Source organism: Pinus tabuliformis, chromosome 7, assembly GCF_031772625.1.
Source record: "Pinus tabuliformis cultivar Carrire ecotype Pingquan chromosome 7, CPIR1, whole genome shotgun sequence".
NCBI lineage: Eukaryota > Viridiplantae > Streptophyta > Pinopsida > Pinales > Pinaceae > Pinus > Pinus tabuliformis.
In genome coordinates this window covers 1,705,504,476-1,705,529,705 of record NC_142293.1, presented here as the reverse complement: position 1 = coordinate 1,705,529,705, position 25,230 = coordinate 1,705,504,476, and the positions used below count along the sequence as shown (strand labels likewise).

The 25,230-nt window shown below is 34.7% G+C and overlaps 1 long non-coding RNA gene, 1 other non-coding gene and 1 pseudogene across 3 annotated transcripts in view; all 3 read left to right on the top strand.

Annotated features, from left to right (window-relative positions):
• LOC149255135 (arogenate dehydratase 3 pseudogene) overlaps nucleotides 1–14,967 on the top strand; it is a 49,210-nt pseudogene extending 34,243 nt beyond the window's left edge. Inside the window, exons 2-3 of the transcript XR_016265495.1 lie at nucleotides 13,100–13,296; nucleotides 13,756–14,967. The product of XR_016265495.1 is annotated as an arogenate dehydratase 3 pseudogene (transcript). The remainder of the gene's footprint in view (nucleotides 1–13,099; nucleotides 13,297–13,755) is intronic.
• TRNAS-AGA (transfer RNA serine (anticodon AGA)) lies at nucleotides 10,304–10,385 on the top strand. Its single transcript has one exon. It is a non-coding gene; the product is annotated as a tRNA-Ser (tRNA).
• A 1,461-nt stretch (nucleotides 14,968–16,428) lies between the features above and the next one.
• Nucleotides 16,429–16,965, top strand: LOC149255134 (uncharacterized). Its single transcript, XR_016266339.1, has 2 exons — nucleotides 16,429–16,812; nucleotides 16,935–16,965. It is a non-coding gene; the product is annotated as an uncharacterized LOC149255134 (long non-coding RNA).
• The last annotated feature ends 8,265 nt before the right edge of the window (nucleotides 16,966–25,230 follow it).

The window sequence follows — 25,230 nt, the reverse complement described above, 5'->3', positions numbered from 1 at the left end:
ATGTAAGGAATAGTGAAGGGAAAGGTGGATGAAAAAGTGACATTTCTGAGTCCTAACATGAAGAAGTTTTATTATTGGACGAATCTGAAGAAGGATGTAGTAGAGTTTGTGGCTAGATGTTTGGATTTTCAACAGGTAAAGGAAAAGTGTAGGCATCCAGGTGGACTGCTACAACCAATTGCGATTCTAGAATGGAAATGGGAGGTCATTTCCATGGAATTTATGACAAGATTGCCGAGGACAATGAGACTACATGATTCTATCATGGTTGTTGATGATAGGTTGACAAAGGTTGCACACTTCATTCTAGTGAATACTACATATTCAGCTAGTGACGTAGCACACATGTTCATAAGAGATGTGGTCAGATTGCATGGTGTTCCAAAGAAGATTGTGTCAGACAGGGATGCAAAGTTCACTTCCAAGTTTTGGAAGGAGTTGTTGGTAGGTTTCGGTACAGAGTTGGCTTTCAGTAACACTTATCATCCCCAAACAGATGGACAGACAAAGAGGATCAACAGGGTCTTGGAGGATATGTTGAGGATGTAGGTGATGCACCAGTAGAGAATATAGGAAGAGTATATTCCATTGGTTGAGTTTGCATACAAAAATGGCTATCAGGGGCCATTGAGGATGAGTCCTTTCGAGGCATTATATGGGCAGAGTTGTAATACTCCAATTAGTTGGAGTGATCTGGTTAATAGGGTGTTGATTGGACCAGACGTGTTGGCAGAAATGGAATAGGAAATGAAAGTAATCAATAAGAATATGAAAGAAGCACATGATAGGTAGAAGAGCTACGCAGATTGGAACAGGTTGTTCAAGGAGTTCCAAGTTGGGGAACATGTGTATTTGCGCATCAAACCGAAGAAGAGATCCTTGCGGATTAGATCATGTGCCAAGCCGACACCACGTTTTTGTGGACCTTCCGGGATTGTTGAGAGGATTGGGCCAGTAGCCTATTGAATTTCATTGCCTCCGACAGTGAAAGTCCATGATGTTTTCCATGTGTCATTTCTTAAGAAATATGATAAATATGTTGACCATGTGATGGATTGGTCTGTATTGCAGGTGGAGCCAGATGGAGAATTCCAGACGAAGCCTTAGTGTATATTGTAGAGAAAGGTGCTCATGCTCTGGAACCGAGCAATCAAGCAGGTTAAAGTGGAGTGGAAGGACTTTAGGACCGATGAAGCTACATGGGAGATGGAGGATCACATGAAGGCTATGTATCCTTCATTGTTTGCTGGTTGAGGCAAAGAAGTTTTGGTATGATGTTTGGTATATGTTTTGGTGATGTTTTGATATATGTACATATGTAGGTGGATGTAAATACCGCAACGAGCTAAGATATAATGCTCCAATAAGTGGCATGTTATTATGTTGTCATGTTGGTTTTATTTTCAGCAGGGGGGTCATTGTAAACACTTCATCGAGCTATGTTATAAAGCTCCATGGGTAGTATGTTTTCTTTTTAGAAGTTTTGTTGAGGTATAGGTGTGGTTGAACACCGAGGACAGTGTCCTCCAAGGGGGAGAGTTTTGTAACAACCTTGGTGAAAAATCCATGTAATAAAAGTTAATAAAGGAAAAATAATAACCACAGTTGATGGGACACTTATTCCAAGTTGAATGTTGGGAAAAACATCCTAGTGGGTGTTCATTTAGGTTATTATGGCTAAGGAAATTGGCAAAGGCAATGGATAAGGCTTTGGAAAGGCAAGATGGCATTTTTGGCACATTTATTTATGAAAACAATGGAAATTAGGAGAAAATGAAGGTGAAAGGTCACAAATTGCATGTGAGGAGAAAAATGAAGGAAAATAATGGAAAATGAAGAAAATAGAGGTCTAATTGATAAAAAGGCTTCTAAGGATCATTTGGTACCTTTTGTTAGTTCAATTTTGGAGCTCTCTCATTATTCTCTCTCTCTCTCTCACTCTTGGACACTTAGATTTTTCTTGGAACACTTTGAAATTGGATCAAGAAAGGCAGAGGAAGGAAGGAGCAAGGAAGGAAGAGCAGGATCAAGAATCTACAACAGGATTCTTCACAAGTATCTATTTGCATGTGTGTTTTCCTTGCTAGATTTGGCATGCATGGTATTGCATGTGGTTCTTTGCTATTATGGCATGGGTTTTGCTAGGTGTGATATTGTTTTAAGCCTAGCCATTCCATTTCTGGATAGCCATGGTGTGATGGGGTTCTCATGTTTTGGTTGAGTTGGATTGCTGGATGGATTCAAAGCTGGGTGAGGTGGATATCCAAAAGAAAGAACACATGGCCTAGTGATCCTTGAACCAAACTGTGGATTGCGATAAAGCCACTGGCCTAGAGACCCCTGAAACTGATTGTGGATTAATGTAAAGCTAGGTATTGTGTACCTCAGTGGGCCTAGGAATCCTCGACTAGTTACTGGAAGGATATATGGTAAAGAATACAAGTGGTTTCCCTTGATTAGGCCTAGGAATCCTTGTCGGTGAATGGTGGGATATATGGTAAAGCCTAGTGGGTGGAGACTCAGTTTAGGGCCTAGTGATCCCTGGATCAGACTGTGAATTGCGATAAAGCCTGAGAGACTAAGAGACATGAAAATTCCTCACGGTATAGGTGGAGAAATCTGGTGGAATCCATGCTTATTTTGGCCTAGAGATCTTACAGAGATCATGGTAAAGCCTGTTATTACATGTTTATTGTGTTGGCCTAGTGATACAATTTGCATTTCGGTAAAGCCTGGTTTTTATTGATGAGGGTGAGGTGGTTTAGGCTCGGGATACCCTGGTTGGTTCTTTTGGTTTGAGTCCCACATTCATGCTTGGAATATGGCACGGGGGTGATTAGATGAAGAGATATTTGCCTTAGCCAATCTATGGTCAGGTGGAATGTGGTAGTCCCATCCTGGGTTGGCTTTTGCATTCATGAATAAGAGGTTTTTTCCTTACTCTTATGTGTAAATTTACTGGCTTATATGTGGATTCTATGGCTGATGTATCCTTGATATTTTTGTGGCTATTATGTTGGTTATAAGCATGTTTTATGACAGTGATGATATATGGCTCTCCTCATGTTTTGATTTGTAAATGAATGAAAAATGTATCTATGACGTAATAGATGATAATTCAGCTAATGATATAAGGGAATAATGATTCTTAGTGATTCTCAGATAAGTATGAGACCCATATGCTCAGATATCTTGTTTAGACCTGTAGATTACATATTTGTGACATGTTTGATGAAATTCCTGTCATGGCTAGTAGGGGTCCAGTCTAGACCTTGTCCTTTTTTTTTTCAAATTCATCATTGTTATGTTGTGTAAATTCGGTTCCAAAAGTGTCATTGAGTTTTGGGAAATGCCTTAGGCTCTGGGTTTGAAAAAGTAGCTCAAATCCCGGAGACACCGGCACAACATTGGGCAGAAAATTCCCTAGAAGAATGCATACCCATGATGTGGGAGCATGTGGAGCCTCCTTGACGCATGATTTTCCATATCATGTGAGCTTCCAAGGGTTTAATGGTCTAAAACTTTAGTTGGTCTCAGGGGTTGGTTACCTGAGTGGTTGGGTTGGCTCCTGGGAGTTGTGTTGTTGATGTGGAAGGTTTGTATGGTGTGTTTTTGTCGATTCCACTTCCTTAAGGTCACCTAGGAGGTTGAATCCCATTATAGTAACCTCTTGTCACATGTTAACCCCGGTTGGTCAGTTACTTGGGTAGATGTGGGATGAGGGTGTTACACCCTCCATCTCCCCCTTGAGTGCACAACGCACAAGTGAAGCCCAAAGCCTTCCCCTTCATCCTTCGAACTTGCGCCATGTGCCTACCTTGACTGTCTCCCTCTTTTGAGTGCATGGGTGCATGCCAAAGCTTCAAATATTCCTCTTCTCATCCCTTCAACCTTTCAAAGTGAGCCCATGTGCCCAGAAGCTCCTTTTACCACTTTTGAGTGCATAGAAAAGGAATGAACAAAAAATATGCACAAAGCATGGTCGATTATGATATTTTTAGGCTAATGGTTGCTTGTCATGAGTGATTGCAGATACATGTATTCCAGGAACAACATGGTAGGCATGGACGAGGAAGATCGAGCAAAGAGAACAAAAAAAATGGAATCATGGGAAGAACGAATAATACACTTGAATCTTGATGATAAAAGCACTTCAGAGGCTCCATTGGATCAAATACCATTAGGAGGGTGAGGACATAAACATTTGAATCTGCATGAAGAATTAAGATGCATGTGACAACGATGTCACCATAGGAGAAGTCCATGTCATCAATCACTATTGGTCTCAGTCATAAAAAATAGTGACATGTCACGTTCTCATCACCTGATGATGTGGAAGTCATAACATTTTATGTAATCATTGTAAGGAAAAATAAGTGGAAGTCCAAGAGTCATGTATGAACTAAAGAATCATGAAAGTCCAAAAGACATGTAATACCAAAGGTCATATGTAATTCGAAAAGTCATTTGGAATTCCAAAGGTTGCATAAGTTCAAAGGTCACTAGAAGTTGGAAAGTCAATAGTGATGAGGACGTGAAAAGTCATCCTTCAAGTTATAAATATATCCTCACTTCTCATGTAAAGGAATTATAACCTTAGATTCTCCCACAAGGCATTAGAGAGACAAAGTTAGTACTTTTGGGGAGTCAATAGTGGTTCTAACACTCCACTATTAGAGCTAGTGCACTAGTAGAAAATGAGAAATTAGTGACTAGGTAACTAAAAAATTACTCATCGTAGCTTTTCCAAGTGAAATACTACAAAAAATGAGCAATCTTAAGTGACCCAACTAAAAACAACTAACTTAAATGACTAATTTAGTTATGTGTTAAAATATACAACTAAATAATAGTTAATACAACTAAGAATGACTAACGTGACAGACTAATTTAGTCTAGGAACAAAAATATGATTACCTAACAAGTACTACAATAATATGAATTAGTCATTTATTTTGGTCATTTTAATTGTGTCACTTCAACAATCTAAACTTACAAGTGCTAGGGATTCAAAGGTCATTATAGATTAGCTGAAAGGTTATACTTCATTAAACACGCCTTTATTGGATCAGTGGATGATTAGAGTTATGGAGCTTATTATAATCTTTAGGGTTATATCATTTGATCACATTTATAGGGAATTAATTCAAAGGGTGTCAAATTATCCAAAATGGGAGTGGGATTATAGCTGGATCAAATATATTATAAAGAATACATGTAAGGAGAAGTGTTGATTAATTAGTAGAGGACACATTTCCTTTAGTTGAAGACTTAACTTTTCATGCACACCTACATTTTTTATTATCATGATCATATCAAGTTATTTATATAGTTTGAACGTACATTATTATTTTTTATTATTGTGAAAGAATTTATTATTATCATTTATTATGCTTATACATACACTCATGGATTTGAGACATCAATATTCTTCTTCTTTTTGAGTTGTGAGAACAATTTGATTCATTTCCAAACCTTGTATTGCCATGAAGAGTTTTATTTTTCATTCTATCTATATATTTCTACTAACATCTTTTTCCCTCTCTCTTTTATTGGAGGCACAAAAAAATTCTTAGCCTAACTCTTTAAAGTAAGGTTTACATGTTCAATATTTTCTCCTAAACAAAAAAGAGTGAGCCAACTACTTATTTTCAAACATGATCAAGTCCTCTAGTCTCTTTGAGAACTAGAAGGGATTACATCTGAAGGGGAGGGGTCTTGGGTTTCAATTTAGCTTTAAGATTAAGCAATGGGTTTGTGATCCAAGAGGGAAGAGGGGATGGTATAAGAAGATATTTTTCCATCATTCATGAGTGAGGGTTGGAGCAAAAATCAATCCAACTATTCTACTTTGAAACCTCACCCTAATCTTTTATTTGTTCAAGTAAATTGATTGATCTTGGCTTAATGTGTATAAAGTCCAATATTTAGTTGATAACTTTTATCCATTCTTCATGTTGATTTCTAAAATAAATTTTTCCCCTAATTTTAATAGTAAAATTTACATCTTAGTTGATTCCTAATAAAAACCAACCTTCCAATTTTTTCCCTCCAAAAATTTAATTACACACTATGGTGCCAACGCACTTGCTACAACCTTCCAAGTTTTTTCACTCCAAAAAATTCATTTACACACTACTAGCAAGGAATTCAAGCATAGAGGACATGGAGACAATTCAAAGTAATTTTGAATTGTTTGAAGAGTTAAATTTCTTGGAGTTGAAGATAGAGAGGCAAAATTTACATATTCAAATTGCAAAAACAAAGTTAAAGGAAGGGGAAATTATGTTCAGAAACAATGAAGAGCATACTGCAAAGTGTGGGAAACAAAATGATAATGAGAAATGCATGCCATAACTGAAAAATATTTTTGTGAAAAAGGAGGATATACAACAGCCTGAGGACAATGACAATAGTGGAGTTCATCCAAAGATGGAAATTGATGAGGTGATAGAATAAATGTGGATGATGATGAGGAAGACATCTAGGAGAAGGTACATCAAAAGGAGGAAGACAACCAGTAAATAATTGTAGTTGAGTGAAGAAGGATGCATTAGCAAAGAAAAAGGGTAGAAACAACACAAACTATGGACACTTGGAGAATTGGAAGTAGTAAAGCAACAACAACACAGTGAGGAGGAATACCAATTGCAAACAAAAGTTTGGGACAAAAAATGTTTTTTTTTTCATCAGCATATGAAAGCATATGTTTAGGAGAACATGATTCTTTTGAACCTTGGGAATATGATGCAAGAGCATTCGACTTCCAAGTCAAAATCATATTTTGACTAAACTAGGGGTATTTCATTTAACAGGGGATTTGGTTCCCTAAGTGAGGTATTTTGTTTAAATGGTTTTTATATCCTATGTATTTAAAAAATTATAGAAGAATATGTAATTAGGAAAGAAATTGTAATCATATTTGTTCCTTAGGATGGATCTCGAGAATATTTGACTGAGTTGGAGAGATTTGAGGGTAGTTGGATTCCTTGAAAGATTTGTGGATCTAGAAAATCTTAGTTTAGAGGTTTAGGTGAGAAGATTGTGGATCTGAACTAGAAGTAGTTCAGAATTCCATTTTATAATTATGTAACAAAATTTGTGTAGAGAGGAAAAAGAGAGTTTTGATAAAGGAGAGACCCGAGAGGCTAGAGGCCACGAGGACAAAAGGGTCAATTCATTGTAAATTGGGCAAAATGAGGGCTATTGTAATTCTATGTATTTTGTTTTTTAATAGAAGAATTGTGCCTGGAACGTGTGTGCCAAACTTTCGATTTAATTCATATAGAATTGCATTACAATGATCAGAGGTGAGATTATTGCAAGCATGATTGAATCTTAGGATATAATATGGTTGTTTGCAGAGGAGAGAATCAGAGTGTGCAACAGTGGAAGCCAAGAGAGAGAAGTATTGCAGAGCGTCGTGATCAAGCTCAAAAGAGATTTAAACAATGGAAGCGTGGTGGAATAATAAGCTCAAGAGAGATAAGGCGTTGATTGTTGATTAGTGAAGGACCAACGATCCATTAACCAAAGGTCACAAGAGTCTTTTTAGAGTACCTAAGTATTGAGTACAAGTAGTAGGGAAGCTTGAAGACGGCCGAAATCAAAATAAAGGAACAAGTACATTGGACAAGATAGTATTAGCAATCGAACACAAAGAGAAGCACGAAGTCTAATCAATTCTAGTGGAAGTAAAAAGGTAATAGTTATAAAGAACATAGGAGCACAACACTTAGTTTTCTTCGAGTTCTGACATAAGTCTGTCACTTAATAGTGCAGGGAGACATAATTCGAAAGAGTCGGGAGACAGAGTTTGATAGTGCCGAGTTGGAGGATCCCTCTTGGAAGGACAAAGAAGAGCGCTTAATGGAATAAACAAGATTACTAGAATCGACCTGACGTTGAGATCAACCAATAGAAAAGGGGTCAAGCTATTGTGTACAACTCACTTGGTTAAGTGGACCCCACCAAGGAGGTTTCATAACCCAAACGTTTTGTTAACTCACCTTTGCATCTTGTCGGGCTATAGCGAGAAGGTTAGAGACATTAAATAGAGAATCTAAGTAGGTCATGCCCAGAGGGTTCTACCTGGCAGCTTTTGTAAACCTGATTTTCATTATGCTAGGCAATAAGGATCAGGTTGACGTGTAAAACGATCGCGTAGAAAAGCAAAGGATGAATGCCAATCAGAAACATAGAAGTGGAGCCATTGATGGTTGAGTTATCCTGACATATAAAGGTTGTGCACGAAAGTTAAAGGGTCGAGATCCAGATTATAACGTAAGTTCATATGGAGGAACTTTTTCCTTGCACAGTATCACCAAAAAGAGATTGGTTCCTGTGGCTATTACAAAGATACTTCCACTTAATTTATATAATATTTTAAAAGGGATTTATCTCCCTAAATTTGGGATTGAAGGAAGCGCCTTTTAAGGGCAGATTGGGCATTGTGGGTTTTGGAAGTAGGGCTTCTAGCAGGCTCAAAATTGGTCTTGCATTAAAAAGGAAAATACAAGAAAGGAGGAATAACTTGTTTGAAGAAGTTATAGTTCATCTTGAGAAGAAGAAGGAATGCGTTCTTTTCGAACCAAGAAAATAGGAAGTGGTTTAGGAATGAATTTCTTGATACATTGTTTTGTTGAATTTTCAGTTTACTCTTGACATATTTTCCAAATTGTTAGCAAAAAATAAACAAAATAACTATAGATAGAATGCTAGAGAAAAATATAAGTGAATTATAATGAAGGGTCTTAGAGGAGTGAAATTATTGAACAATAACAATAGAAGAAAGAGCATTTCCATGAACTAGAGGCTATAGAATTTCAATAAGACGAAGCTAAGAGGTATAAGAAACAAGAAGAAGAAGTGGAATAACATTTAAAACAAATGATACTCCTAGGGAAGAACACTTATCATTCAAAACATTCTATATATTTTTTCATGGTAAGTTCTTTTAGAGACTCTTCTAATGCCATGGAATAGAATATCCACTTTTCAACTAAACAACTAATATCTCAATGACAAAAAAATAACTCCCTTTCAAAGAAAAAATAATATCATCAACCACCTTTAGTATTAAACCGTTACTATTGCTATTCATAATTCGTAAAAAAAAATCACATTTATAGGAAATCATATCTCCCATCTTAAGTGTTGTCACCTTGAATATTAACAAGAGGAATAGTTGCAACACAACATAGTCCTTGCCTTTATTCATAATTCGTAAAAAAAATCACATTTATAGGAAATCATATCTCCCATCTTAAGTGTTGTCACCTTGAATATTAACAAGAGGAATAGTTGCAACACAACATAGTCCTTGCCTTTTGGGTTGATCGTTTGCTGCTTGTTAATGCCACTTCCACACAACGATTCACAAGTGGTATGTCGATCTTTCATAACATAACAAAATCTAATCAAATGAAATGGATCATAGTATCACTTCACAAGAATTTGTATAGACTAATGAATAGAGCTTAGTTATGATCATGTTTCTTTTACCATTTTTTTTTTATATAAGGAAAGTTTCGCACATGGAAAGGTCCACACAATATTAATTGAAAACTAATTTAGTCCATTTTCCTCTTTCACTAGTATACATGAAGGAATTGTAAGCACTCATCCACAAATGACCACTCACAAAATTAGTTTTGTTTTTTTTTCAAATACGACAAATACCAAAAACAAAATGCCCTCCATTTTTATAGGGGATTATGTCCCATCAAAACTCGCTCAGCCAATAGAAAATTAAAAATAATATTTTCTGGAAATAAGAAAAAAAATTGTTTTTGAGTTTACTAAATATTAAACATTAAATATTAAACATTTTATTTAAAACTTTAGTTAAAATTACAAAAATATTAAAAATCAATATCTTTGAGGAGTAGTGCTCTATAGTCCCGGCTGGACACTGACTAAGAAAGCTTAGTATGCTTTTTGGAAATTTATGCAAGAAATCATAGATACACGCGATTTTGTACTTTAATTTCCATTGTGTATTGGTTAATTTTTAAGTATGTGAGGGGAGAATAAAATAAGGATTATTTAATTTTTTTAAAGATTTAATCATAGATTTTGCACTCGTAAGTATATAATTATTTTCACTACGTGGAAACCTCCAAAAAAGCAAGCGACCACATTAGAAAAATCATTGATTGATTGTAAAGTTGGCGATGATCGAACCTGCTACTTTCTGCTAACGGGACAGCATTCTGCCAATTGAGGCGCCACTTTCGCCGGAGTTTTTCCATCGTAATTTCATACGTTAAAAGAAAATTATGCCAGACCCCATTTCACACCAGTGGACGTGCCGGAGTGGTTATCGGGCATGACTAGAAATCATGTGGGCTCTGCCCGCGCAGGTTCGAATCCTGCCGTCCACGAAGCTGTGTTGCCATCATATTTTCCAACGTTGTTGATCCTTTCTCGTGGAAGTTCATTTTATCCCCCAATGAATTAAGAAGAGAAATATTATATTTAAACTATATAAAACCATTTAAAAAAAGTTATGAGATATATTATATTTAAACTGTATAAAATCATTTAAAAATATATATATTAATTTTATATTTAAACCCTATAAAATCATTTAAAAATATATATATTAATTTTATATTTAAACCCTATAAAATCATTTAAAAAATATATATTTTCATAATGGATGTGTGCAAATCTACAACTAAAGAATTTTGAAATTTTGTGTGTGCAAATCTACATTTTAAGAATTTTGAAATTTTCCCCAAATTTATTTTGGGAAATTGAAAATTTGTTGACCCTTTCTCGTGGAAGTTCATTTTATCCCCCCACGAATTAAGAAGAGAATATTATATTTAAACTATATAAAACCATTTAAAAAAAGTTATGAGATATATTATATTTAAACTCTATAAAATCATTTAAAAATATATATATTAATTTTATATTTAAACCCTATAAAATCATTTAAAAATATATATATTAATTCTATATTTAAACCCTATAAAATCATTTAAATATATATATTAATTTTATATTTAAACCCTATAAAGTCATTTAAAAAATATATATTTTCATAATGGATGTGTGCAAATCTACCACTAAAGAATTTTGAAATTTTGTGTGTGCAAATCTACATTTTAAGAATTTTGAAATTTTCCCCAAATTTATTTTGGGAAATTGAAAAGTTATTGCTCATGGTGGCACCACGCCTTCATGGAAAGAAGCTACATAATTACAACTCTTTTAAAGAATAAATACGTATGATTTTTGAAATTTTCTCCAAATTTATTTTGGGAAATTGAAAAGTTAGGTGCTCATGGTATTACCATGCGTTTATGGAAAGAAGTTATATAATTATTATTTTTTTTAAAAACAAAGAAGTATGATTTCTTGAAAAGGAAATAGGTATGTTTTTTTAAGGTAGTTGTATAGTGAAAATTGAGAAAAAGGTTTATGTTTTGGGTTAGATTAATTAACTAGCAATTGTTCCAGATGTTGCAAAAGAAATGCCGTAAGGCATAAATTGGAGAAGATAAAGAAATATTACTTATATTATGCCAAATTTATCCAACATAGACTGTCTCTCAATCTTCAATGATACTCTTTCAAGTTCCAATAGAAAATATTTGATAAAAAATAAGTTGTTTTTCAATATTGAACTGTCTCACTCATCAAAAGCTTACATCCCCATAGATGAAATACTTAATATTATTTACTAACTATTTCATTTTAATTATTTCATCTTCGGAGTAATATATCTTCAATGATACTCTTTCAAGTTCCAATAGAAAATATTAAAGAATTGAAGTTTCTAGAATGAGATTCAACAATTAAAGAATTGAAGTTTCTTTCATAATTTGATAAAAACTAAAGAACATATATAATACTACTAATAAAGTTATTGCATGAAATTTCCACAAAACTGCATAGATAGATTAATAATTCACAATGTCTCATTATACTTCTTAATTTTATTTTGCGAAAAGAATGAGATTTAACAATTAAAGAATTGAAGTTTCTTTCATAATTTAGTAAAAACTAAAGAACATATATAATACTACTAATAAAATTATTGCATGAGATTTCCACAAAACTGCATAGCTAAATTAATAATCCACAATGTCTCATTATTCTTCTTAATTTTATTTATAGTTTTCTAAACTAACCAATAATAATTTTATATGAAATTGGGATATAATAAATATTTCATTTGCTCATGGGAGACATCACAATAGTTAAGCAAAAGTGGCTTTACATTGGTTGAAAGTATAATAGAACATAATTTACTTCATAATTCGGTAAAAACTAAAGAACATATATAATGCTACTAATAAAGTTATTGCATGAGATTTCCACAAAATTGCATAGATAAATTAATAATCCACAATGTCTCATTATTCTTCTTAATTGTATTTATAATTTTCTAAACTAACCAATAATAATTTATATGAAATTGAGAAATAATAAATATTTCATTTGCTTATGGGAGACATCACAGTAGTTGAGAAAAAGTGGCTTTACATTGGTTGAAAGTATAATAGAACATAATTTACTTCATAATTCAGTAAAAACTAAAGAACATATATAATACTACTAACAAAGTTATTGCATGAGATTTCCGCAAAACTGCATAGATAAATTAATAATCCACAATGTCTCATTATTCTTCTTAATTTTGTTTATAATTTTCTAAACTAACCAATAATAATTTTATATGAAATTAGGAAATAATAACCATCTATATACTTTCATAAAAGCATGACATATTTGAAAAATTAAAATATTTATGCAAAAGTGGCTTTACATTGGTTGAAAGTATAATAAACATAATTTACTTGATAGTAGGAATAACCTTCAAATATAATAATAAATAAATAATTTAAAAGGAAAACAAAGTTCTACAAAATTATTATCAAATTTAATAAATAAATAAGTAATTTACTATATAATTATGCCTTGCCTTCCCCTCTGAAATGAACTCCCCCAAATGCTTTTCTGTCTTAATCCCCCAAATGCTTTTTTGTCTTAATCGTAGCCGTTAGATCTTTTGTTAGAAGATTGAACAATAATCAGCCGTCTAATTTTTCTTATTAAATTAAAACATTAAAAACCCTCCCAGAGCTCGTTGTGTAAAGAAAAGGCTGCGGCGGCCATTGGAGGAATTGAGGCTAATGGTGGGGTTTCAGTTCTGGTTCATATTTGCAAATCGGGAACCTCAGCTGCACAGGCCATGGCTGTAGGGGCGCTGAAGAATCGCTGCTGTGCAAGAGACAAGGAAAACAATGGCGCTGAAGAATGTGGCTGCTGTGCAAGAGAGTAACTGGTTAATTTTGATGTAACTGGTTCATGATTCTTGGTTTTCTGTAATTGATGCCTGATTCTTGAGTTTATTTGACAACAGGCTTTGCATTGCTTTGAATTAAGTTAATTTTGATGTAACTGGTTCCTGATTCTTGGTTTTCTGTAATTGATGCCTGATTCTTGAGTTTATTTGACAACAGGGTTTGCATTGCTTTGAATTCAGTTAATTTTGATGTAACTGATTCCTTATTCTTGGTTTTCTTTTCTGTAACTGATACCTGATTCTTGAATTTCTGTAATTGATTCCCGATTCTTGATTTCATTTGAATTCAGTTAATTTTGATGTAACTGATTCCTGATTCTTGGTTTTCTTTTCTGTAACTGATACCTGATTCTTGAATTTCTGTAATTGATTCCCAATTTTTGATTTCATTTGACAACATGCACCTGATTCTTGATTTTATTTGACAACAGGCTTCACATTGTTGGGGAGGTTCAGTTGCCTGTTCATCATTGCCTCCTGGCGCTTCCTAGCCTGAGAAAAGAATATCTGAATCGGGTGATCAACCACCCGCAGGCGCTTTCCCAGTGCGAGCTGACGCTCACCAAGCTCGGCCTCAATGTCGCCCGCGAGGCTTTCGATGACATGGCCGGTGCCGCCGAGTTCATTGCCCTCAGCGGCCTCCGCGACATGGCGGCCATAGCCAGTTCTCGGGCAGCCGAACTTTACGGGATGAGCGTCCTGTTCGATGGCATCCAGGACGACAGTAACAATGTGACCCGCTTCGTTATGCTGGCGAGGGAGCCCATCATTCCAAGAACCGACAGGCCCTTCAAGACCAGCATTGTGTTTGCTCAAGACAAGGGTACCTCCGTCTTGTTCAAGGTCTTGTCAGCCTTTGCTTTCAGGAATATAAGTTTGACCAAGATTGAGAGCAGGCCTCACAGGAACCAGCCACTTCGTGTGGTCGATGATGGTAATGTTATTGGCACTGCCAAGCATTTCGAGTACATGTTCTATGTCGATTTTGAGGTCTCCATAGCCGACACAAGAGCCCAGAATGCCCTTCAAGAGGTCCAAGAATTCACCTCCTTCCTTAGGGTTCTGGGCAGCTACCCTATGGACATGACCCCCTTGAATAATATCTCATCTTCATCCTCATCCCCATCCTCTTGTTGATAAATCAATGATATTAAAAACCCCTTGTCTTTCTGATCAGGAAATTCTAGTTCTAGTTTTTCCGGATCTTGAAGTTATATTTTTTCCATATCAATAAACATATTCCTGGTTCCTGGTACATGGTACATGGTTCCTAAAGGAGGGAGCAGAGCAGAGCAACTTACAGCGATTTGGGCAATGAGAATGAATTGATTTATATGATATTGTTGAATATCTATAGCAGATGAAGGCGTGATTTGAAGCTTTTTGTTGTTATAGTTTTGATGGAACCTTAGGATTTTCCTCTGTAAATTCATTCCGCCGCCTTCAAGGGAGATTGCAGAAAGAAAGCTGTAAATGTAAATGCAGTATCCTGTGGCCTTCTGTGGCAGAGTAGTATTTGGTTGTTCTTCCCTTAGTATTCCATTTGTATTTTTTGTTGCCGATCCCAATCACGGCATCCCACAAATGTATTTTGTTTGATTATACTACTCTATCAACATTGAGGAAAATTTACAGAACTGTAACTGTGTTGTTTGTTCATGGACCGAAAATTTCTGGACTAGCCTTGTGAGGAGCATATGGCTGATTAACATTTATTTTCTAGACAAATATTCGAGTTCATTATTTCAGATCTTTCCAAAAGTGAATTATGTGCATCAAAGTTACTATGTTACTATGTTTCAAAGCATAACTGACATTTATCCAAAACTAAATTGTGTCAAAGTTACTGTGCTTCAAAGCATAACTGTTCTTTATCCAGAACTAAATTATGTGTATCAAAGCTACTATGCTTCAAAGGAACTAAACCATAAGCTATTTTTTCTTCGATTTTTTCACATTTATTTGGTATCATTTATCAGGTTACAACGTTTGTGGACATCTCTGTTGGTATCCATCCACTTCAAAGCATAACTGGCCTTTATCCAAAACTAAGTTATGTGTATCAAAGTTACTGTGCTTCCAAGCATAATTAAATTATAATTTATAAGCTATTTTTTCTTAGATTTTTTTATATATTTGATATTATTTATCAGGCTTATAACATTTGTGGATATCTCTGTTGGTATCCAGCCCTTTTAAAAGAAGACTGCAGAAAGAAATATGTCGATGTAAATGCAGTATTCTGGATCCATTTTTGTCAGAATAGTTTGCTTGCTCTTCCCATAGTATTCTATATGCATTTTGATTGGCTACCTCAAGCATGGCATCCCACTAATGTATTTTGATTGGTTATTTTTTCGATTGGTTATTTTTTCAAGGCAAACCATTAATGTATTTTGATGGATTCTATATGCATTTTGATTGGCTACCTCAAGCATGGCATCCCACTAATGTATTTTGATTGGTTATTTTTTCAAGGCAAACCATTAATGTATTTTGATGGATTCTATATGCATTTTGATTGGCTACCTCAAGCATGGCATCCCACTAATGTATTTTGATTGGTTATTTTTTGAATTTGACTACATAGTCTATGCAGGTGTACATACTTTACCCTCGCTAGACTCAAATTGACCTAGTCAGACACCAAATTAATGGATGAAATCCCTATCACCTATGCACAGTGATAATTTGAGTCTATGCTGGTTTACATAACCTCCCCCACTAGACTCAAACTTGTGATCTCGAAAGACAGAACATATGTTCTTAACTGATAGGTCCTCTCTACAGAGTAGTTGCCACTCCTTGATAGTATAAGATTTCTTTGCTCCTGGTTATATCTTTCCTGAGAAACCAAATTTGTTTTCAAAGGACAGAACACATGATCTTAATTGATAGGTCCACTCTATAGAGTAGCTGCCACTCCTTGATAGTATGAGAGTTCTTTGCTCCTGGTTATATCTTTCCTGAGAAACCAAATTTGTTCTCAAAGGACAGAACACATGATCTTAATTGATAGGTCCACTCTATAGAGTAGCTGCCACTCCTTGATAGTATGAGAGTTCTTTGCTACTGGGTATATCTTTCCTGAGAAACCAAATTTGTTCTAGGTACTGTCTTCTGTCTAAACTTGCAAATATGTCTTGGGGTTTTAGTTTGTGTATTTGAATTTCTAAGTGCGAATATAGTGAGAATTATGCAGTGGATCATGATCGGTTCAAACTGGCGTATTGGGACTTTCCTAAACAAATGCTGTAAACTTCATAAGATAGAATTAATGGCAAAATTTCTATGTGCAATGTGCAAGCAAGAACACATACTAAACAATTTGTAGACTTGGATTGCAGGTCATTGGAGATATTCATTGGTTGTTAACCAAAAAAGAAAAGTCTCATTTTTGTGTTCTGAACTGAAGCCCTAGAGTATGTGGATAACTGCGGAGTTTCTTTGTAAGAATATCCTGAAAAAGTTCTATCCAAGAAAAGCTGGTACAATGAAATTAAAGCCTTGTGGTTCTTGAAAATGTCAAATTAGATTTCCCAGTTGTGGAGTTAATATCTTCCAAAATTTAGGAACCTGACTACATTCATATTGCATGTCTGTATTGCAGAATGGCTCGTTCAGCAGAACCAGCCGACAAAGGTGTATTTCAAACCCAGTTCAAAATATCATGTGAAAGAACCACATGTGAACGGAAAGGAAGCCAGTATATCTGAGAAGCAAAGCTCAGGGAAGCTGGCTGCGGCCTTTAGTAAGCTGCCTATGCCTCCCCTGTTTGGTCCCTTATTTGTCTTCTTTATTCTGGAGACGCTACTTCATACAGAGAAGAAAAACGAATGATTTTCTACCCTTCTATTTGACTGCAATGGCCCCAAATGCAGCCAACATAAATAATGTATATAGAGTTCAGCTTCTTGCGTAGATATCGATGAGGAACACCTTATTAATTTCTATATGAATCTGTATGTTCTTGAGGGGAGGATCTTGCTTGCTAATGAATATTCTAGTCACAGAAACAAACATTGCAATGGGGTTTGTCTTTCTAAGTCTTGAGTTTAGAGCGAGACGTAAATGTAACTGTACCTTGCATACAATAGTTTCAATAAATAAAAAAACAATGATAACTACATGATTGTAAAGAAGAATAATGTGAAGAGCGTTAAAATTTTAACGCAGAAGTGCTAGGGTAGCTAGGATAGACAGAGTCGTCCAGTTACAAACATGCCCATGCATTTGGTGTGGCTCTCTAGTTTTGCAATTGAAGTTCTGTAAAGCTATCACCTGTGATAGCCATTACCATCAAAAGAGAAAGGTCACTTTGGGAGGAAGAGCTTTAGGATCCTAATGCTGGACCTAGTCTCCCAAAGAGTTCACATACACTTAAAAATGTACAAATCTTCCACATCGTGGCAGAAAGTATCTTGAACAACTGGTTGACACTTTATCTTGAGAAGAGGTTGAGTTGAATGAGCCTCTTCGACAACTATGTTTATTAGGATTTTTTTGTTGATTGTGGAAATCCTGTATCTTCATATGATATAGGTATTTCCTCTGTTCACCATGGCTGAGTTTGGCAATGTGAAAAATGAGGCAAAGATGCGAGGCCAAATTTCCATAGTGTGTTTATTTTCTGTACATTGGTGCCAAGTTCCATCCTGTGACGCTGTCCTGTATGCATAAATATGCATTTGTTCCTCTACAACTCCAAAATTAATAGATGAAACTAATAAAGGATTCCCGAGTTGAACAGTTGTGCTGTATTCTACGTAAAGCCTAACCCTCTTTGTGAGGAGGGGGGACTAATTAGTGCTTTCAACCTATTGTATTTTTCTTTAACAATTTCATATTGCCACTTAGCAAGAGTTGTTAGATTGAATTACGCTGGGCAGACATTTATAAATTGTACTTCCAATTTTTATATGCAAAGGCATCGGTCTTAGTAGTAAAACCTGGAATTAATAAGGGCAGCGGTATTGATAGTGGTACTGGAATTTTTATGGTTGTTGTTGGTAATAGGTGAATTCACAAGTATATTTAAAATCAATTACATGTTTACAAGATTTAAAGTCAATATTTATCAAGGCATTATATCTCATCATCATCTCACAAATGAGAATTTGGACAAAAAATAATCCATGACACCCCAGTTGACTGATAGTAAAACGAAAACTAGAATTAACATCAGTGTTCTAAGCATCTAGATTTTATCTTGAAATCACGATTTTTTGGCCTAGCTGATGTTTTCGGATTTTTACAGATATTTTGATGGTATCTTGATTTTACCGATGTTAGATATTTTGATGGTATCTTGATTTTACCGATGTTTGTCCATTTTTACCTGATATTTTTCCGATTTTTAGGATTTTTTGGTGTTCCCCACCCTTACTAATTTTATCCCATGTCTATGTTAGCAACCATAATTAACCTGAATAGAGTGAAAATATATATCCTTATTTACTTACTATAGCTTAATTACCTACCATATTCTGTTAGACTTATTGTTACCATGGAATTATATTATATTATTGTTACCATGGAATTATATTATAGAAGGCATCCTTGCATCTTTATGAGTATTTCAAAGCGTTAAACTAAACAATGGCATTTTTCTGTTGCCGTTAAAGATTATAAAGTTTGGAAATGAATTGAAGATAGGGTGTAGCTAAATCTTTGTTGTTAATTGGGTTTAGCTAGGGTTGGAATTATATTATAGATGCTTTTTTTTATGAGTATTTCAAAGATTTAAATTTAGCAATGGGATTTTTCCGTTTCATTTAAAGATTATAAAGATTGGAAATTAATTCAAAGGGTGTAATTAAATTTTTGTTGTGAATTGGGTTTTAGTTAAGATAGATCGACGAAATGTTGTTGTTTTCTCTATTTCAGTTTTATCTCTTTATGTGTCATGTTGAGTTCATATTTGTTACGATGGAATTATACTAGCAATTGCATCACATGTGGCAAAGGAAACATTGTAAGGCAGTAGCTTAGGAAAGAGTAGCTTAGAAAAATGAACTTAAATTTTTATGTAATTTTGTTTCTTTATTGGTGTTTCAAAAAAACTTTGAAATCTAAACTTTTCATATTTGAGCTACAAAAGTTAGGAAGGATAGGTGTTTGAAGAATCCCATCAATATCTGCTTTTTTAGAAGTATGTTCATTGATAATGTGTGCTTCTTTGAATGTCTCTAATATGTATTTGTCGACTGCAGAAACGAAGTCTTTCTTCTTGTGTTTACGTCTACATTTTGATAGACTCTCAGTTGAGCAAAGTTACTCAAAGAGAAGCAGAACAATTCCTGGGGGAAATGGGGTGCACACAAGGGAAAAGGAAAGGAGCACATCTGCCATTAGTTTATGTTAGGACTTTAAATTAATTCCACTTGATGTGTCAGGGGTTTACTGGAGAAGCTTCCCAGCTAGATGAATTAGAGGACATTCAGATGAAGAAAACAATGAGGATAAGGAAGTCGATGGTGAAGATGACAATGAAGATGAAGAATATTTAAAGCCAAGAAAGTCAAATCAACTTGCATCTAAGAAAGGAAGCATTGTACAAAGAATTGGACCTGTTGGAGAGCATTTTGTTGGCTCCAAGCAACAATAAAGAATCAAATACATCCTATATTATAGGCTAATGTGTGTGGTCATATATTTGTGATAAGTTAAAAATCATTACTAAATAGTCTTTATCAATTAGATATTTATGGACAGTAATTTTTTTATTTTCCTCAGAAAACAAAAATCTTTGCCTCATGCACCCGTAGACAGGAAAAAGAGCAGAGTTATCTACTTAGTGGCTTGGATATTGTTTACTTTAATGAAAAATGTAAAAAATTGGAAGAAAGCAACTTATTGTTTGTGCATTCAATGTACAATGTGTTTTTTGTGATGTGGTTTTGCTCCAAGTGGTATCCAAGCTCATGTCTTGCGTTTGAGAGAATTTTATATTGCTTTAGAGAACATATATTGGAATTTATGTAAGGATTTTCTAGCAAGATACCACCAAAGGCAATGAAAGAAGCAACAAAAAAAGTAAGTGCATTAAGGACTAAGGTTGCTTCCACGCATGGAAAATCCTACAAACATAAAGATGGTTTTGTACTGGTTTACTAAGCCCTAAGAGTTAATGACAGTATATTTGTTGATTTTAAATGTCCACCTAACAATGCATTTCATAACAAAATGGAGTTGTATTTCATATTGAAAAACTCTTCTTAAAGTAGCTTATATGTAATGCCTTGCTCTATCACCTCTAAAACATCTACCAAACAGTGATTTGCTCTATCAGCTCTAAAACATATACCAAACAGTGCCTTGCTCTATCATCTCTAAAACATATACCAAGCAATGCCTTACTCTATCACCTATAAAACATCTAGCAAATATTGAGCCACTTTTGGCAATGTTGTGATACACATTTCCAATTCAACATTGCTTATCATCATCAAAGGCCAGGTAAAAAGAATAGATGAATAAGGATGTAGTCTAATGCGAATATTTTTTTGGTCCTTTTCACCGGAATCTAGTAATACAATTGTTGGTGAGACCACAATATTTTGTCATTTAAATTGTAATTTTAAATGCAAAAATGGATTTAGCACCGTAAAAAGTCTTTAGAAAACATATGTTGTGTAGACTCAACAACATAAAACTACATTTTTTTGAGATTTCTGACAGGATTTTAAGAAAAATCTACTAGAATATCTACACGAAAAAAAGACTAAAAAGTCACCTTGTTAGCCTACGACCTGTATAACAATTTCTAATCAAACATCAACCAAAGAAATGGGACTCGATGCTTCCTCATGCCTCTATTCACCAAAGTTTCAAGGGAAAAAATGCAGGGGATGACTGGGGGAAATTATAAGCCACTCCATTAAATGTTATGACTTTTGTTTCTATGCTTTAAGGGATTTGGGAGAGTGAGGTCTTTTAATGGGAAAAGGTGGCTTCAAGTAAAATATAAGTTAAAATAATAAGCATTTTAATGATGGCTTCCTTCCACCAGAGTTTAAGCTTCTCCAATAACATATCCATACTGATTTGTGTGCTTATGCTTACAAAAAATAGTAAGACCTGCAAATCCTTCAAAACTCTGGCCGAATAAATACACCACTAATAACCTCACAATCAAGAAAATCTTGCTCATGTTAACCAGTGGTTGATTAAAAAACATTTTTTTAACAGAATCCCATTATAGCCATTTGGCAAGGACAAACCCCTGACATTTGGGACGTCCCATAGACAGTCTTCCATCATAGGAGGCATATCCAAGGAATCCATTGACAACAAACGACACTAAAAATGACCCTACCCTGTTTCCCTGTCTGTAGTGCACAAGAAAAGCATCCCCATGGCACCCTACAAACTTGAGTAGGGTTCTATCAGCTCTAAACTGGACTCCAGTTAATGGGCTTGATTGTTTTCATGGGGCAGATAGAGAGAAAGCGACAGAAAACAATTTGATCAGAAAATCCTTGATCATTGAGAACTTTGTAACCATCTTTGTTTGACTGAAATTATGTGTTTTGTTTTACCATAAAATGCTTAGGGTGCCAGTGTGTTATTGAAGAACACGATAAATTTGTTGTGGATGCAGCAAGCCTCTGTGAGAAAGAGAATGCAGTAGTGCTCTTATAGCTGATCTGATTATCCCCATCTAGAGGTGATGGATACCAGTCATTTAAATTCACCATGCAACAAATTGTGGACCTCAATGGCACGCAAGAATGTGTTTAATTTGAGAACAAATGACCTCAATCATCTAGTCTGGTCTTTATTTTACAGTTTACCATGTCAATGGGGAAGAGACTACCAAATGCAAAAGATATAGCATTGGACTTTAAGCATACCTTCAAACTGATAAGCTGGCATATAGAGTGCTTAATGTATCTAATATTCTTACACATCTTTTTCTCTGGTCTTTATTTTACAGTTTACCATGTCAATGGGAAAGAGACTACCAAATGCAAAAAATACGAAATTGGACTTTAAGCATACCTTCAAACTGATCTGCTGGCATATACAATGCTTAATGTATATAATATACTTACATATCTTTTTCTCTATTGTTTTCTATATCTTCCAGTACTATTCAAACAAGGACGGGTGTAGATACTGTATGGATCAATATTCCCCGTTTCCACATTGGCACGATCTAATACCATATTACGTAGAGCTGATGGATGCACAAGAGATGAAAAGTCACAGTGAATATTGGGCAACCGGTAGGTGTTGTCTGATATCAAACCATGAGACCACATAAATTCAAAAATCCCTACAAGATCGTGGAAATCGTCTGTAAGTGCATTGCCCACCTGCAAGAACCATGATTTTCCGGATGTTAAAACACAATATAGAAATATAATCGCCCCTTTTCATTCTATATGATCCTATTTAGAACAAATGATTTATTGCCATCTGTCGTCCATTTCAAGTGTTGCTTGTTATATTTTAATGCCCATACATTCATAATGACAGTATAGGGTCTTACCATATATCCTTTCAGATTAATGGCTGGATTTTCAAGGTCCTTGTTGTGTCTGTAGATGACTTTAGCTAACTAAGGAACATAATGGCTTGGAAAAAACAATATTGGAGAAAAATCCATTCAGGTTAATTCAGCTATGTTATGGGATGGATCCAAACTTGTATTGGTAATGAAGGAAACATCCTCTAAACTCTACTCAAGATCAGAAAAAGCTCAAAATCTTAATTCAACATTGTCTTTATAAAAAGCTCAAGAAACCAGAACTTGCATCATTCAAGGTCAAATTAGGTCGTATTAGTAGACATCTAGAACCACAAAATATAGTCAAACTCCTTCCATCCATGTCTAACTTTCATACAAAAGCATACCTTCGATTCTTAGTGATGGCATAAAAATGAGTGTGGTTTTTGTGATAAGTTAAAAATCATTACTAAATAGTCTTTATCAATTAGATATTTATGGACAGTTATTTTTTTAGTTTCCTCAGAAAACAAAAATCTTTGCCTCAGTGCACCCATAGATAGGAAAAAGAACAGAGTTATCTACTTAGTGGCTTGGATATTGTTTACTTTAATGCAAAATGTCAAAAATTGGAAGAAAGGAACTTATTGTTTGTGCGTTCAATGTACAATGTGTCTTTTGTGATGTGGTTTTGCTCCAAGTGGTATCCAAGCTCATGTCTTGCGTTTGAGAGAATTTTATATTGTTTTAGAGAACATATATTGGAATTTATGTAAGGATTTTCTAGCAAGATACCACCAAAGACAATGAAAGAAGCAACAAAAAAAGTAAGTGCATTAAGGACTAAGGTTGCTTCCACGCATGGAAAATCCTATAAACATAAAGATGGTTTTGTACTGGTTTACTAAGCCCTAAGAGTTAATGACAGTATACTTGTTGATCTTAAATGTCCATCTAACAATGCATTTCATAACAAAATGGAGCTGTATTTCATATTGAAAAACTCCTCTTAAAGTAGCTTATATGTAATGCCTTGCTCTATCACCTCTAAAACATCTACCAAATAGTGATTTGCTCTATCAGCTCTAAAACATATACCAAACAGTGCCTTGCTCTATCACCTCTAAAACTTGTACTAAACAATGCCTTACTCTATCACCTATAAAACATCTAGCAAATATTGAGCCACTTTTGGCAATGTTGTGATACACATTTCCAATTCAACATTGCTTATCATCATCAAAGGCCAGGTAAAAAGAATAGATGAATAAGGGTGTAGTCTGACATTGTCGATGGAACAGAGAAAGTGGAACATATCAGAATTGCTATACAGGAATTACAACAAAGTGCACAATTGCTTGCCCAGGGGTTAGATCCTCTCTCTAAATAGGTTAATGACTTCTTTCATGTTATTTTGAGTGGAAGGAATGCATTGCTTGATAGTTTCAGGTTATCCGCAAAAGGCACACCCATCAGAGATGATCAGTCATGAATATATCAGCAATGTTGACCAGCGTGAAATGTTTCTTGGTTTAGAGTTTCTTAGGGTTTTTCATTTTCTTGGTTTAGGGTTTCTTAGGGTGGTTCATTTTTCTGGTTTAGGTATGGAACTCAAAAAGTTTCAGGGCTTTTCCAGTTTATGATCTCGAAAAAAATCAGTTAATCTGTTACTTGTGCTCTTTGATGGAATTTTTGTAATGCATGACTGAAGAATACACGGTGATAGAAAAATACATATTATGCTAATTGAGGAATGTTTTTCGCTTGTTGAACTTATGGTATTGAATTTATCACACTAACACTTTACAACAATGAACTAACAATATTCATGATGAAAATAGCAATATGGAAGATTTTTCTGCATATTGAAAAAGGCAATATGGGAGATTCCAATCACGTTCCAAGGCATTTTTTAAAATGTGGATGTGACAAAAGGTTGTTGTGGAAGGTGCTGTTTGTATATTTTAACACACTAACACTTTACAACAATGAACTAACAATATTCATGATGAAAATAGCAATAGGGAAGATTTATCTGCATAATGAAAAAGACAATATGGGAGATTCCAATCATGTTCCAAGGCATTTTTTAAAATGTGGACGTGACAAAAGATTGTTGTGGAAGGTGTTGTTTGTATATGGGAAATTTCTTGATCATTGTGTATAATCCTAATGTTGATAGATATGTCTGCTAAGTGGTTCCAGTTAATGGGGCATTGATTTGAGTGGTCAATATATTTTTATTATTTATCAAAATAATCTTGTGTTGTATTTGTGTTCTTCAATTTATGCCTTACGGCGTTTCCTTTGCAACATCTGGTGCAAATGCTAATTAGGTTAATGGTAAATTTTATATCAAAGAAGCTTAATAGAATGTGTAATAATAAATATACTAAGCGATCAACAAAACCTACTTGACATGAAATTGAAATGAATCTAAAACCGAGTCGTT